The sequence below is a fragment of the Vulpes vulpes genome, chromosome 13 (genome assembly GCF_048418805.1).
Source record: "Vulpes vulpes isolate BD-2025 chromosome 13, VulVul3, whole genome shotgun sequence".
Taxonomy (NCBI): domain Eukaryota; kingdom Metazoa; phylum Chordata; class Mammalia; order Carnivora; family Canidae; genus Vulpes; species Vulpes vulpes.
Genome location: NC_132792.1, coordinates 29358016 through 29373786, shown reverse-complemented (window position 1 = coordinate 29373786; position 15771 = coordinate 29358016). Strand labels below are relative to the sequence as shown.

Below are 15771 nucleotides of genomic sequence, written 5' to 3'. Positions count from 1 at the left end.
ACATGTCTGTTTTTATGCCACTACCATATAGTTTGATTACTATAGCTTTGTAGTATATCTTGAAATCTGAGATTGTAATAATGCCAGTTTTGTTCTTCTTTTTAAATATTTTTTTTGCTATTTGGAGTCTTTTTGGTGGTTAAAAACATATTTTAGGATGAACTGTTTTAGTTCTGTAAAATGTGCTATCAGTATTTTGATAGAGATTACATTAAATCTGTAGAATGCTTTGGATAGTATGGGCATTTTAACAGTATTCCTCCATAAGCATGGAATAACTTGTTGTTTGTATCATCTTCAGTTTCTTTCATCAGTGTTTTATAGTTTTCAGAATACAAGTAAAAGACTTGTATTTTACAAGTTAAGTTTATTCCAAGGTACGTTGTTCTTTTTGGTGAAATTATAAATGGGATTGGTTTTTTAAAATTTCTCTTTATGTTACTTCATTGTTAGTGTATAGAAATGCAATAGATTTCTATATCTTAATTTTCTTTCCTGTAATCTTGCTGAATTAATTTATCAGTTTTACTAGTTTTTTGGTGGGGTCTTTAGGGTTTTCTATAGTATCATATCATCTGAAAATAGTGAAAGTTTTATTTCTCCCTTACCAATTTGGATGCCTTTCCCCCCCACCCCCTTTTTCTTATCTGATTCCTGTGGCTAGGATTTCCAGGACTATGTTGAGTAAAAGTAGAATGGATATCCTTCTCTTGTGACTTTCAGGGAAAACTCTTAGGTTTCTCACTCCTGAGGACAATGTTCACTGTGGGTTTTTCATATGGCCTTTAATATACTTTCTTGAGGGTTTTTCATGAATAGATGTTGCATTTTGTCAAATGCTTTTCCTGCATCTATTGAAATGATCATATGGTTTTTATCCTTTTTCTTGTTGATGTGTTGTATCACATTGATTGATTTGCAAATATTAAACCACCCTCGCATTGGAGGAATAAATCCCACCCAATCGTGGTAACTGATATTTTTAAACGTATTGTTGGATTCAGTTTGCTAATATTTTGTTGAGGATCTTTGCATCTTTGTTCTTCAGAGATGTCTGCCTGTAGTTCTCTTGTGTGTGTATGGGTCCAGGGGGATGGGGGGATGCCTACCTGATTTTGGTATCAGGGTAACGCTGGCCTCATAAAATGAATTTGAAAGGTTTCATTCCTCTTATATTTTTTTTGGAATATTTAGAAAAGAATAGTATACTCTGAGTTAGATGTTTGGTAGAATTCACCAATGAAGCCAACTGGTCCTGGACTTTTGTTTGTTGGGAGTTATTTTAACCGATTCAGTTTCATTGCTGGTAGTCTGTTCAATTTTCTGTTCAAATTTTCTATTTCTTCCAGCTTGAGTTTTGATAGGTATTATGTTTCTAGGAATTTATCTATTTCTTCTAAGATGTCCAGTTTGTTGGCATGTAGTTATTCATGATCTTCTTATAATTGTATTTCTGCGGTGTTGGTTGTTATTTCTTGTGTAAGAATTATGTGATTTTTTATTGATTTGAGTTCTTTCTCTTTTTCTTGGTAAGTCTGGCTAGAAGTTTATTTATTTTATAGACTTCAAAGAACCAGCTGCTGACTTCATTGATCTGTTCTATTGTGGGATTTTGTTGTTGTTTTTTAATTTTTATGTCATTTATATCTGCTCTAATTTTTATTATCTTCTTCCTTCTGCTGGTTTTCATTTTGCTCATTGTTTTTTTTTTTTTTCTAGCTCCTTTAAAAGTAAGGTTAGGTTGCTTGAGATTTTTTCCCCCCTTTTTAGAACTGTTTTTGCTGCATTCCAAAGGTGTTTATTTTTTCTTGTGTTTTCTGGTTGAATCATTTATGGTTTAGTAATATTTTACTTAACTTCCATGTATCTACATTGTTTCCAGATTTTGTCTTGTGGTTAATGTCTAGTTTCATAGCAATGTGGTCAGAAAAGATGCATGGTAGGACTTTGATGTTTTTGAATTTGCTGAGGCTTGTTTTGTGTCCTCATATGTGATCTAATCTGGAGAATGCTCCATGTATACTTGAAAAGAATGTATATTCTGTTTTAGGATGGGAATTTTCTTAATATATCTGTTAAATCCATGGATTCCAGTGTGTCATTCAAAGTTATTGTTTCCTTGTTCATTTTCTGTTTAGGTAATCTATCCTTTGATATAAGTGGAGTGTTGAAGTATTTTACTATTACTGTATTACTATAGATTAGTTCCTTTATGTTTGGCATTAACTGCTTTATGTATTTGGATGCTCCCATGTTGAATTCATGAGTATTTACAGTTGTAATACCTTCTTGTTGGATTGCCCCTTTATGAATACATAGTGTCCTTCTTTGTCTTTTGTTAGTCTTTATTTTAAAATCTATTTTGACTGATGTAAGTATTACTACTCTGGCTTTTTTTTTTTTTTTTTTTTAGATCCCATTGGTATGATAGATGTTTCCCTATCCCCTTACTTTCAAACTGCTCTTGTCTTTAGGTCTAAAATGAATCTCTTATAGGCAGCATATATGTCTTGATTGGAGTTTTTCATTCATTTCATTCAAAGTAATTATTGATATATATGTATTTGTGGTCATTTTGTTATTTGTTTTGTGGTTATTTCTGAAGATATTTTCTAATTCTTTCTTGTCTTTCTCTCTCTCATGGTTTGCTGATTTTCTTTCTATATTTGGATTTCTTTCCCTTTATTCTTTGCATAGGTATTAGTGGGTTTTGATATATGGTTACCATTAAGTTTATATATAACCACTTCTGCATATAGCAGCCTAAATTAAGTTGATGGTCACTTAAGTTTGAACCCATTCTTTACTCCTTTCTTCTCCATGTTTTTGGTATATACTATCTTTTTTACATTCTTTTATTTTTTGGTTCCTTGATTGAATTTTTACAGACTTATTTTTACTGCCTTTATATTTCCTGTCTTCATACTATCACTTTTTTTTTTTGCCACTCAAAGAGTCCCCTTTAATATTTCTTGCAGGGCTAGTTTAGTGGTCTTGAACTCCTTTAGTTTTTGCTTATCTAGGAAACTCTTTATTTCTCCTTCCATCCTGAATGATAGCCTTGCTAGATAGACTATTCTTGGCTGCAGATTTCTCTCATTCAGCACTTTGAACTTATCATGACGTTCTTTCTAGCTTGGAAAGTTTCTGCTGAAAATTCTCCTGCTCATTTTATGGGTGTTCCCTTGTATATTACTATCTTCTTTGGTCTTGCTGCTTTAAAATTTGTTTTTCATCACCCTAGTTTTCTAATTTAATTACAGTATATATTTTGCTGTGGATCTGCTTCTGTTTATTTTGTTTGGTGTTCTCTGTGCCTCTTGCATCTGGATATCCATTTTTCTCCAAATTAGAGAACTTTTCAGCTATTATTTTAAATAAATTTTCTGTCCTATATCCTTCTGGGATTCCTATAATATGAATATTATATTTTGATGGAGTCACTGAGTTCCATAAGTCTATTCCTTTTTGTATCTTTTGTTTAGCTTGATTATTTTCCACTACTCTGTCTTCTAGGTCATTCATTTGTTCTACTGCTTCTTTCAGCCTGCCATTCATTCTACTGACCATGTTTTTCATTTTACTTATTGGGCCCTTTATCTCTGCTATGTTATTCTTTATCTCTGTGTTAAGGGTCTCACTCATGTCTCTCACTCTTTTCTCAAGTCTAGTGAGTATCCCAACTACCATTGCTTTAAGTACTCCATTGGACATGTTATTTACATCTGTTTTGCTTAGAACTTTGGGCTTAGCCTTATCCTATTTTTTCATTTGGGACAAATTTATCTGTCTTCTTATTTTGTCTAATTCTCTGGGCCTGTTTCTCTGTGTTTGGAAATTTAGCTACATCTCCTGTTCTTGACCTTATGAAGAAGAGGCTCTGTAGTGCCCTGCCCTGCTGTGTAGTGTCTCCTACTCCCTAGAGCCTGGTGCATCTGAAACTGTCTCCAATATGTGCTGCATGTGCTCTGCTGCTTTGTTCTAGCCACTTTATCCTTCAGGCCAATCTTTTATAAAGGTTCTTTTTGCCTATTGTGGGCACTGTTTGGTCCCTGGCTTGAATATAATGTTTTAACTAGGTGTACTCTTGTCTGCTTATAAAATGGGACCTGTCACCACTGCTGCCTGAACTGGGGCTTCACAAAACTCCTGGACTGGGAGATACTGTGTGAGAAGGGGTTTTGGCTGATCTCTGGGGACCGAGGCCACCTACATAGGACTAAGGCAAGCAAGATTGGGAAGGTGGTTCTTTTCCCAAGAAGTGGGTGGGGGCAAAGCAGGACTTGGTTGAGAAAGTTAGGTAGTGAATGTGGGCATTGCACTTGTTCTCACAGGTAGCCATATGTGTAGACAGGAGCCTAGTGAGGGAAATTTGTGCCTGCCAGCTCTCTTGTTAGTGGAGAAGTCTCCCAATGATCCCTGCTCCTTCAGCACATGGTCTAAGATTAGTAAACAAATCTCCCTCTCATATGCCCCAGGCATTTTTCAAACTGCTGCTTCCTACCACATCATCCTGGGGCTGTTTTGCTGTCTCTTTAAGGATGATGATTCAATTTCCTCTTGCTCTCTTGGTTCTCCTAGAGCTGAACTACTGATTTTGAAAGTGTCAGGTGTTAAGCCCCATTGATTGTAAGATCTTGTGAAATTATGCCCCTCTGTTTTCAAAGCCAGATGTTGTAAGGATTTGTCTTTCTCATGCAGATTTCTTTTGCCTGGGGTGTCTTGGGCCTGTTTCTTTCCCCCCCCTCTGAACCCACAGCATGTCTCCCTTTTGTCCAGCATTTCCTCCCTTTCAGCCCTCTCCAATTGTGGCCTCTTCTCTACATTTAGCTGTGGAGATTCTATTCTGCCAGGCTTCAATTCATTTTCTGGGTTATTTACACTGATGTGGTTGCTACATAGTTCTATCTGTGGGATGAGATGAGGTTAGAGCCCTTCCACTTGGCCATATTCCCTGGAAGTTCTGTATCTTTATAATGTTGAATGGACTCATCCACAGCACAGAATATATTCCATTTATTCATATAATTATCTACACATATTGGTAAAATTTAACATTTTAAAAAATTGAGTTTTACGTATTCTTCTTAAAGACAATTCTCAGGTACCTTTAATTGTTATTATATTGTTAGGATGCCTTTTTAATTGTATTTTCTAGTTGATTTAGAGAGAATGACATTGGTTTTTGTATATTAATTTTGTCTCTTGCTAAACAGTTATTGCTAATTAAGCTGATTTGTCTAGGTATATGATAATATTTTTAAACAACATTTTTGCATCTTCCCTTAGAAGCCTAATATCTATAATTCGCCATCCAGCATCACTAGTATTGTTATTATATTTTATACTATTGACCAGAAGGTCTGAAACAATGTTAAACGATATTATTGTTGGTGAGAATCTTGTTCTTTAAAATGAAGTAGCTTGGGGCACCTGGGTGGCTCAGTTGGTTAAGCATCTGCTTCAGCTCAGGTCATGATCCCAGAGTCCTGGGATCAAGCCGTACATCAGGTGCTCTGTTCAGCAGGAGCCTGCTTCTCGTTTTCCCTCTGCCTGCTGCTCTGCCTGATTGTGCTCTCTCTCTCTCTAAGTCAAATAAATAAGAAAGCAAATAAATAGTCTTTTAAAAAATAAAATGAAGTAACTCTTAAGATTTCCATTAGGTATACTATTTATTATATTTGTGTGTGCGCGTGTGTGTGTAGATACAAAATTTAACAAGCTAAGGAGATCTCCTTCCATTCTGGTTTATGATTGTTTTTTTCTAATAAATCTGGAAATTTTCAAAGATTTCTTTTGTTTCTATTGAGGTAACCACATTATTTTCTCTCTTTATGTGGGAAATTGTCAATTTTTCATGGTATAATTCATACACCATTATTCAGCATTTTAAAGTATACAGTTGAGTGATTTTTAGTATATCCATAAGGGTATCTAGTTCAAAAACATTTTACTCACCCCCAAATAAAATCCTATACCTATTAAATGGTTATTCCTCATTGCTCTGTGACCCCAGTCCCTGTCAACCAGCACACTGATTTCTCTTTCTATGCATTTGCCTATTCAGTGAGTGCATATAAATGGAATCATATGATATATTTTCTTTCATGTCTGGCTTCTTCCACTTAGCATAATGTCTCCAAAGTTCATCCATGTTGTAGCATGTATCGATACTTCATTATTTTTATAGCTCAATACTATTCCATTATATAGATATACCACATTTTATTTATTCATCATTTGAATAGTTGGGATGGTTCTACATTTTGGTTATCATGAATAATGTTGCTATGAACATTTGGATACAAGTCTTAATATTAGTACACACATACAAACATACTTTCATTTATCTTAGATACTTATCTAGGAATGGAATTTCAGAATTATGAGGTAATTCTATGCTGAACTTTTTGAAGAATTGCCAAACTATTTTTGAAAGCAGCTGCATCTTTTTCATTCCCATCAGCAATATGTTAGTGTTTTCTACATCTTCACCTATACTTTTTTTATGGGGGTATTTTTTTATTATAGTTATTCTATTAGGTAGGAAATGCTATCTCATTGTGGTTTTGACTCGCTTTCCCCTAATAGTTATTAATCATTTGTATATCTTCTTCTGAGAAATATCTGGTCAATTTCCTTGCAAACATTTTAATCAGGTTATATTTTTGTTATTGAATTGTAAGAATTCTTGTCAATGTGGATGTCTTTTTTCTTTTCCTTTTCCCCCTAATTGCTCTGGCTATGTCTCCAGTATAATGTTGAATGAGAGTGGCAAGAACAGACATCCTTGTCTTGTTCCTAATTTTGGGAGGAAAGCATTCAGTCTTTCACCCTTCAGTATAACAGTGGTGAATTTTTCCCAGATGCCTTTTTCTGGTTCAGAAAGTTTCTTTCTATTCCTAGTTTGTTTAATGTTTCTATAATAAAGGGTGTTGGACTTTGTCAAATGCCTTTTCTTCACCCATTGAGATGATCATGTGTTTTTTATTCTTGATTAAATGGTCTATTGCATTGATTGATTTTCATATATTGAACCAACCTTGTATTCCTGGAATGAATCCCACTTGGTCATGGTGTATAATACACTTCATATGTTGCTGGATTTGGTTTGCTAGAATTTATGATGAATTTTTGTGTCTAAATTCATAAAGCATATTGGTCTGTAGTTTTATTTTCTTGTTATATCTGTGTGATGATTTGGGAATCAGGGTAATATTGGCCTCATAGAATGATTTGGTTAGTGTTCCAGCCCCAAACAAGAGATCTCAGACAATGCCAAGTGAAACAGAACAATCACCCAGCTGATCTAAACAATCCATAGAATCATGACAGTTAATAATTACTAACCCCCACTTCTTAAAGAAGCAAGATAATATTTTTTTGTATTTTATCTGAGTATACCCAAAACTCCTTTCAAGATCTGCCTTGTAATCAAGGGTGAAGGGTCTCTTGAAACTCAGGGAAGATAAAGTGTTTTGATGCTCATCAGGGGTGGGGAAGGTAATACTTATCTGAAGTTAACAAAATTAAAAGAGTCTACTTCAAAAAAAAGTTCTAATAAAATACATTTGAAAGGAGGTAAATGGGGACAACTGGGTGGCTCAGCAGTTGAGCCCCTGCCTTTGGCCCAGGGTGTGATCCTGGAGTCCCAGGATCGAGTCCCACATCGGGCTCCCTGCATGGAGCCTGCTTCTCCCTCTGCCTGTGTCTCTGCCTCTCTCTGTGTGTGTGTCTCTCACAAATAAATAAAATCTTAAAAAAAAAAAAAAGAAAGGAGGTAAATGTATATATTTGAAAAGAAGGAGAATCATGGTTTTTGTTCAGAAAAATAAAAGGAAGTATGATATGGAAGACCTATAAAGGGATTGTGATGTTTGTTCTAAGAAGCAATACACTAAGGATCATTTTGTTCAGGAGCACCTGGGTGGCTCAGTTGGTTGAGCGTCTGCCTTTGGCCCAGGTCACAGTCTTGGGCTCCTGGGCCCCTGCTTAGTGGGTGCCTGCTTCTCCCTTTCTCTCTGCCTCTCTGTCTGCCTATGTTCTTTCTCTCTCTGCCAAGTACATAAAATATTTTTTACAAAAGAATAATTTTGTTCAATTTTTTACTTAATACATGACTTATGGGTTTGGGGATTTTTTTGGCTTATAGAATTTTTTTGGCTGAGTTTCTTATCTTTATAATTTATCACTTTTATAACTCTTAGAGTAGCTGTATAAAGTGGGTAGAACCAAATATAAAATTATGTGAGCTGTTTCCCCAGTATCCTCTTTCCAACGGACCTTTGAAGCTCATTGTATCATAATCAGTAATGGGTGGAAGGTTACTTAGAAGATTGAGATTTGTTTGCTCTCTAGGACCTGAATATTCTAAAGACATATATAACTGATTGTTGGCACTGTGACTAAGACTGGTCTGGGGAACAATCATCACAGAGAAATGAAAAGATTTTGCAGTCAACATTTCTACTCCAGCTGATTCTATTTATTACCTAGGTCAAATGGGGTAGATTTAATATTTGCAGGGTATCCAAAGCCAGACTGAATAAGACACAGAATATTTCCTATGAACAACCCATAATACTTTGACATTTGAATATACTACATTTTGTAGAATATTTGAACTTTCAATGTTTTACATCATTTAGTAAAAACATAAAGCAAAAATGTGACTTTTCTCAATAGTCATTTCATACTATGAATCTTTTATCATCTGTTTTCTCCTTTTTTTTTTTTTTTAAGATTTTATCCATTTATTCATGAGAGACATGGAGAGAGAGGCGGAGACATAGGCAGAGGGAGAAGCAGGTTCCCTGCAGGGAGCTTGACATGGGACTTATCCCAGAACTCTGGAATCACTAGCCAAGCCAAAGGCAGACACTCAACTACTGAGCCACCCAGGTGCCTCCTATATCTCTGTTTTCAACTGCCTGGGTGTGATGTGTCTAGGTGGGAATGTATTTGAGCTTATCCTACTTGAAGTTGTTGAGTTTTTTGGATGTGTAAATTAATATTTCCCACATCAGGGAGTTTTCAGCCATTATTTTTTCAAATATTCTTTTCCCTTTCTCTCTCTCCTTCTGTCATGTGTATGTGTTGGAACATTTGATGGTATCTCCAAGGTCTTTGGGTCTGTATTCACTATTCATTTTTTCCTCTCTGTTCCTTGGATCTACTCTTTGAACTATCTTCAAGCTCACAGATTCTTTCTTTTTCCAGCTTAAATCTGGTTTTAAGTCTCTCTGGTAAAATTTTCATCGCAGATACTATACTTTTTAATTCCAGAATTCCCCTTTAGGTTTTTGGTATTTGTGGGTTTTTTTGAAGTCTTTTTTTTTTTCTTTTAAGTTATTTGATCAGCTTGTTGTTTGCCCCAGCCATTATTGTTGTCTCAGGCAGCTACGATATTAAGCAGTTGCTGCTTAATGTCTTTGACAAGCCTGTTAAGAAAAAAAAACAAAAGCTGCTTGTATTAAGCAAACTTGAGTCAGGTCAAATAAAAGCAAGCCACTTGAGTGAAGATTTCACAGGAACTTACAGACAACTCAAATAATGACACTTATGTGGGGCTTTGGAGAAACTCCAACCCTTTCCTCCCTTCAGTGACTACTAAGCTCTTGTTTTCCTCATGATTGTAGAATTGTTGGTTTCTAAAACTACCATGGATCTGGGGAGTAAGGTATGGAAACAGGCCAAGTTCAAATGCTACAAAGGTAAGGTTGTTACAAAGATTCAGTTGTTCTTCTTGAATAAATGCTCCCCAGATTATTTTAGCCTTTAGTTAATTTTCAGGTTCTGAAAAAGTTGATTGGACAAGTCTTGCCAGCGCTCTTGCTGCTTTTATGGAGAAGATTTTAGGTGACCTTTAGTTCACAAGTTCCATTGGCATCACTCATTCATTGAATGACTTTTTCATGTAGAATTTTCCTTGGATAATACTAAGTGATTATAATGCATGGTTAAAAAGAAAACAGACTATTGGAGTTTTTAAAGCTAAATTTTATTTGGGAATTTTGTATCCAGATGCATGTGGAATTGTATTACTTGTTGTCTTATCTGATTTGGGAATTCTAATTATACTTTTCCTGAGTAATATTTAAACTCTCATTTAAAATGACAATGTTCACTGTTTAATCATTATGGAGCACAGCCAGTCAGAATGTAAGTAACTGATACAACCATATAAGTAAGAATTAGTTGAATATTATCTCTCCCTAATAAATTAGGCTGGACAGCATTTGCCATTTTCTTGGGCAGCTTCTGTCAGTGTTAACTGTTTCTGAAGATTGGTAGAACTCATCTGTAAAATCTAGGGTTACTGGGGATAGGTGGGGAAAAAGCTGTTGACTTAATTTGTTTCTTTAATGCCTCTTGCTCAGTGTTTCTATTCACTCTTAATTCAATTTTGAAATTTTATACTTTTACAGAAATTCACAAATTTAGGTTTTAAAGGTTATTAATATGAAGTTATTCATAGTACTCTCATTTTTGTTTTTGCCTCAGTCATGACCTTCATAGTTTTTCTGCTCCTAGCCCACAATCTAATCCAGAATCACTCATTATATTTAGCTTTTGTGTTTCTTTAACCTTCTTCAATTTGGAATAATTCCTTAGCAATTTCTTTGTCATTCATGACATTGGTATTTTGAAGATTCAGGTCATTTATTTTGTAGACTGTCAATTTTATTCGGTCTAATGTTTGTTTATGATTAGATTCAGGCTGTATTTTTTAAAGATTTTTATCTATTTATTTTGAGAGAGAGAGAGAGCACATGGGTGGGGGGAAAGGCAGAAGGAGAAGGAGAAGCAGACTCCCAACTGAGCAGGGAGTCTGAGGCTGGACTCGATCCCTGGACCCTGGGATCATGACCTAAGTGGAAAGCAGACACCTAACCACCAAGTGACCCAGGCACCCCAGGTTGTATATTTTTGGAAGAAGTGATATATGATATATATATATATATCATAATATTTAATATAAGTGCTTGGAAATAAGTCATGGCTTCCAAAAATACAAGATTTTAAAGCATTAATTTTCTTTTTTTTAAAGAGATTTATTTATTTATTTATTTATTTATTTATTTATTTATTTATTCATAAGGCAGAGACACAGGCAGAGGGAGAAGCAGGCTCCATGCAGAGAGCCCGACGTGGGACTCGATCCTGAGTCTCCAGGATCACGCCCTAGGCTGCAGGCGACGCTAAACCACTGTGCCACCGGGGCTGCCCAAGCATTAATTTTCTTATCAATTTCCAATTTATTATATAATCAGAGGAGAGATTATTTATCATATTGATTCTTTAAGATGTATTGAGGCTTGTTTTTGTATTTAGGAAATGTTTTGTGTCTACTAAAAAGAATATACATTACAGTGAATAACAGAAATTCTCATGTTCACTTATGTTAAATGTTTTCCTCTTTCTCACTGAAAGCTTAGCATAAGAGGAAAAAGGCATGCTTAGTTGCACTATTTCCTTGTTTGGTTCCTCATCCATTCTCATCAGTTCTTTTTCTATATTCTCTCATGTTGAATTTGTGGGCAAAAGTGGGAGAGGAAGAGAAGAGAAAACTTTTATTTGCCTGCTATTATGCACATATATGTTGATCCTCAGTGCATGTTTAAAATTGAATGTTTCTCTTGAGAGTAGTCCCAAGGGGTTCCTCAAAGATTCCCACCTGGAAACATTTGGCTATGGCTCCCTGGTGCAGGTTGTGTCTCTTTGACTGGTTGCTTATTCCCTCTACACTGAACTTCTGCATCTAGTGATAAATATTCTCTTCTTTCTACTAGTAGCATTGCTATTCAAGCTTCAGCAGACTGGAATCAAGCTCTCTAATGGTTTTGTAAAGCTCCTTAACAGGCATAAGAGGATATCTCTTTATTTTACTTGTGAAGGAGGGGAAAAAATTCTCTCCCTTCACCTCCTGCATGTATTTGCCTTGAATGTGGTTCTTGGGCCGAATGTTGCAAACTACTTAGCAACTACTCCAAAACAGTAGAAAAAGACTCATTTTAATATTCTATTATAGATTTGGGCAGCCCCAGTGGCTCAGCAGTTTAGTGCCTGCCTTCAGCCCGGGGTGTGATCCTGGAGCCCCAGGATCGAGTCCCACGTCGGGCTCCCTGCATGGAGCCTGCTTCTCCCTCTGCCTGTGTTTCTGCCTCTCTCATTCTCTCTCTCTCTCTCTGTCTATAATAAATAAATACGCTCTTTTAAAAAATTCTATTACAGATTCAATACAATACTGATTATGTTCTCTAATGTCAATGCACTGTAATTAGAAAGTAAGGAAAAATTATAGTAAAAAGGTTTTTTTTTTTCCAGGTCAATGAAAACTTTACAACTATAATAGTTAAGACAGTGTAGCAGTACCACAGAATTAGATTTAAAAAAAAAAAAAAGACAAATGGAAGAGAATAAAGAGCCCAGAAATAAGGCTGCATGTATATGGAAACATGAACTGTTAGTACAAGTTAACAAAAAACTGAGAATTAAAAATGGTTCTTGGAGGTCCTGCATGCCTGCTCTTACCAGGGCATGTTGCAAACTGTTGCGCTCGCTGCTGCTACCTGAGCTGCCATCTCCTGTCGGCTGCTACCACCCAAGCCATGCTAGCCCCCAAGCAGCAGTCTAAAGTTTTCTACAGCAAGATCTTCATAAACAATGAGTGGCACGATGCTTTCAGCAAGAAAACATTCCCCACCGTCAATCCATCCACAGGAAAAGTCATCTGTCAGGTAGCTGAAGGAGACAAGATGTGGACGAGGCAGTAAAGGATGCCCAGGCTGCCTTCCAGCTGAGCTCACCCTGGCACCACATGGATGCATCCAACTCGAGCCGCCTGCAGAACAGCCTGGATGATCTGATTGAGTGGGACCGGACCTACCTGGCAGTCTTAGAGACCCTGGATAACAGCAAGCCCTATGTCTTCTACCTGGTAGATCTGGACATGGTCCTCAAATGCCTCTATTATTACCCTAGTTAGGCTGACAATTACCATGGGAAAACCATTCCTACAGATAGGGACTTTTTCAGCTACACCACCATGAATCTATCAGAGTAAGCAGGAAAATCATTCTGTGACCTTCCCATTCCTGGTGTAAGCCTGGAAACTGTACCCAGCCTAGGAAACTGGAAAGAAGTTGAAAGAAGTTGAGCAGACTCTGCTCACTGCCCTCTATGTGGCCAACCTCATTAAGGAGACTGGCTTTCCCCTCCCATGGTTAATATTATTCCTGAACTTCATCCCATAGATGGGACCACCATCATCTCCCATGAGGATGTGGACAAAGTGGCCTTCACAGGCTCCACTGAGGTTGGCCACTTAGTCCAGGGAGCAGTAAATAACCTCAAGAGAGTGACACTGGTGTGAGAATGGGGTTGGGGAAGGAGCCCCAATATCATGTCAGATGTAAACATGAACTGGGCCATGGAGCAGCCCCACTTTGCCCTGTTCCTCAACAAGGGCCCGTACGGCTGTGCAGGCTCCCAGACCTTTGTGCAAGAAGATATTTACACTGAGTTTGTGGAGCAGAGCATCACCTCAGCCAGGTCTTGTGTAGCTGGCAACCCCTTTGACAAAGCCAGGGACCTCAGATGGAAGAAACTTAGTTTAAGAAGATCCTTGGTTATATCATATCGGGGAAGGAGGAAGGGGCAAAGCTGCTGTGTGGTGGAGGGATGGCTGCTGACCATGGCTACTTTGTCCAACCCACCATGTTCAGAGATGTACAAGACAGCATGACTATTACCAAGGAGATCTTAGGGCCAGTGATACAGATCCTGAAATTCAAGACCATACAGGAAGTTATTGAGAGAGCCAACAATTCCAATTTTGGGCTGGCAATTTTTGGCTGCAGCAATCTTCACCAAAGACTTGGATAAGGCCAATTACCTGTCCCAAGCCCTTTGGGCTAGCACTGTGTGGGTAAACTGCTATGATGTCCTGAGGCTCTGTCACCATTCAGTGGCTACAAGATATCCAGAACTACCAGAAGCTGGGAGAGTATGGGCTGCAGGCATATACTTAAGTGAAAACCATCATGGTCAAAATGCCTCAGAACTCCTGAAGAACTGTGCCAGCTCCCTCACTCATCCAGCAACAGAGGTCAAGGACATCAGCAAAACCAAGAAAAATGACCCTTGCACACTAAAAATTTCAAAAGGGAAATTCTCCCACAAAAACTCTTGATCATGATAGTCCCAGAATTTGAAGTGATAAATGGAGTGGATATGGGACAAATAGTAAATGAAAGCCTTTTGCAATGCAACAGTACTACTAGCTTCTAGGCTGATTTTTCAAAACTAGATTCAAATGTCTTATCCTGTCCTTTCTGTAACTTGCTTTTATTGGGGAACAAAAGGCCATTGTTTATACTTGTACTAACAAGTTGGGGCAATGGCTAGTATCTTGCTTTGTATTCTGGACTAAAATTCATTAAAAACAACACTGCTGTTCACCTCTCAGTTAAATAAATAAGTAAATGGTTCTTGGAAAATTGATTATCCAAATAGGCAAGAATTTATCATTTTTCATATTTTATATACAAAAATCAAATCCAGTCAGATTAAAGAACAAACTGTGAAAAACAAAACTTTAAATTATTAGAAGATTAATTATAGAAGATATTAAGACTTCAGGGTAGGAATATCTTTAATCGTGATACCAAGAACCTGTTTCATAAAGAAAAGTATTTTTGAATAATTAGTATTTATGTAAAAAAATCATCAAAGTTGGAGATAAGTCAGCTAAGAGTAGGCTGAGATTAAAAAGTTAATTCTTTGAAGAGGGAACCCAAATTAGCAATGTATATGTTCAATATCATTGGTGAAAGAAAATAAAAATTAAAAATAAGATTTTCTTTTATCTATCATGTTGGCAAACATTTGAAAAGTCAGATAATACCAGGTATATTAGTTTGTTAAAGCTGGTAAATAACAAAGTATCACAAACTGGGTGGCTTGCACAAAAATATTATTTCATGGTTCTGCAGCCTAGAAGAATAAGATCCAAGAGTTGGTTCCCTCTAGAAGCTGTGACAACAGGACAACCTGTTCATGCTCTCCCTAGCTTCTGGTAGTTTATTGGAAATCTTTGGTGTTCCTTGACTTCTGCTACATCACTGCAATATCTGTCTACCTTTATCTCCACAGAGCATTCTTCCTGTGTCCAAATTTCCCATTTTACTTAGGATACTAGTCATTGGATTAAGAACCCACCCTACTCAAATATGACCTGATTTTATTAATCTTATCTGCAGTGACCCTATTTCCAAAGGAGGTCACATTTGAGATATTGATGATAACTTCAATACAGAATTTTCAACGTGATGCTATGAATTTTGGAGGAGGACACAGTCTAAGTATTGCCAAGGATGTGGCAATAATCCCTATAATCTCAATTCCTATTAATGGAAATATAAATTAGTACTATTGATTTAAAAAGAAATTTGACAGTATCTATTAAAAGTAATGATATATAACCATAATCCAGATATTTTATTTCTAGAGGTCTGTCTAGGGCCACTATTTTACATGAACGTGAGATGATATGTTTAAAGATGTGCTTAATAGCATTGTTTGAAAGGAGAAAATAGACCGGATAAATAGGCAATTGAAAATAAAAGAACTGGTATCTCATATTTTAACAAGGATAAGGATCAGAAACAAGAGTTGAGTTAAAAAAAGTTATAGAGTGATCCATATTCAATGATAATATATATTCAAAAATATGTATAGTTTATAGCTATCTGCATATGTAAAATTAGA

General features: G+C 36.4%; 1 pseudogene; it reads left to right on the top strand.

The window, feature by feature from the left end:
• Positions 1-12500: 12500 nt before the first annotated feature.
• On the top strand, positions 12501-14072 carry LOC112916956 (aldehyde dehydrogenase, mitochondrial-like; annotated as a pseudogene).
• Positions 14073-15771: the final 1699 nt, after the last annotated feature.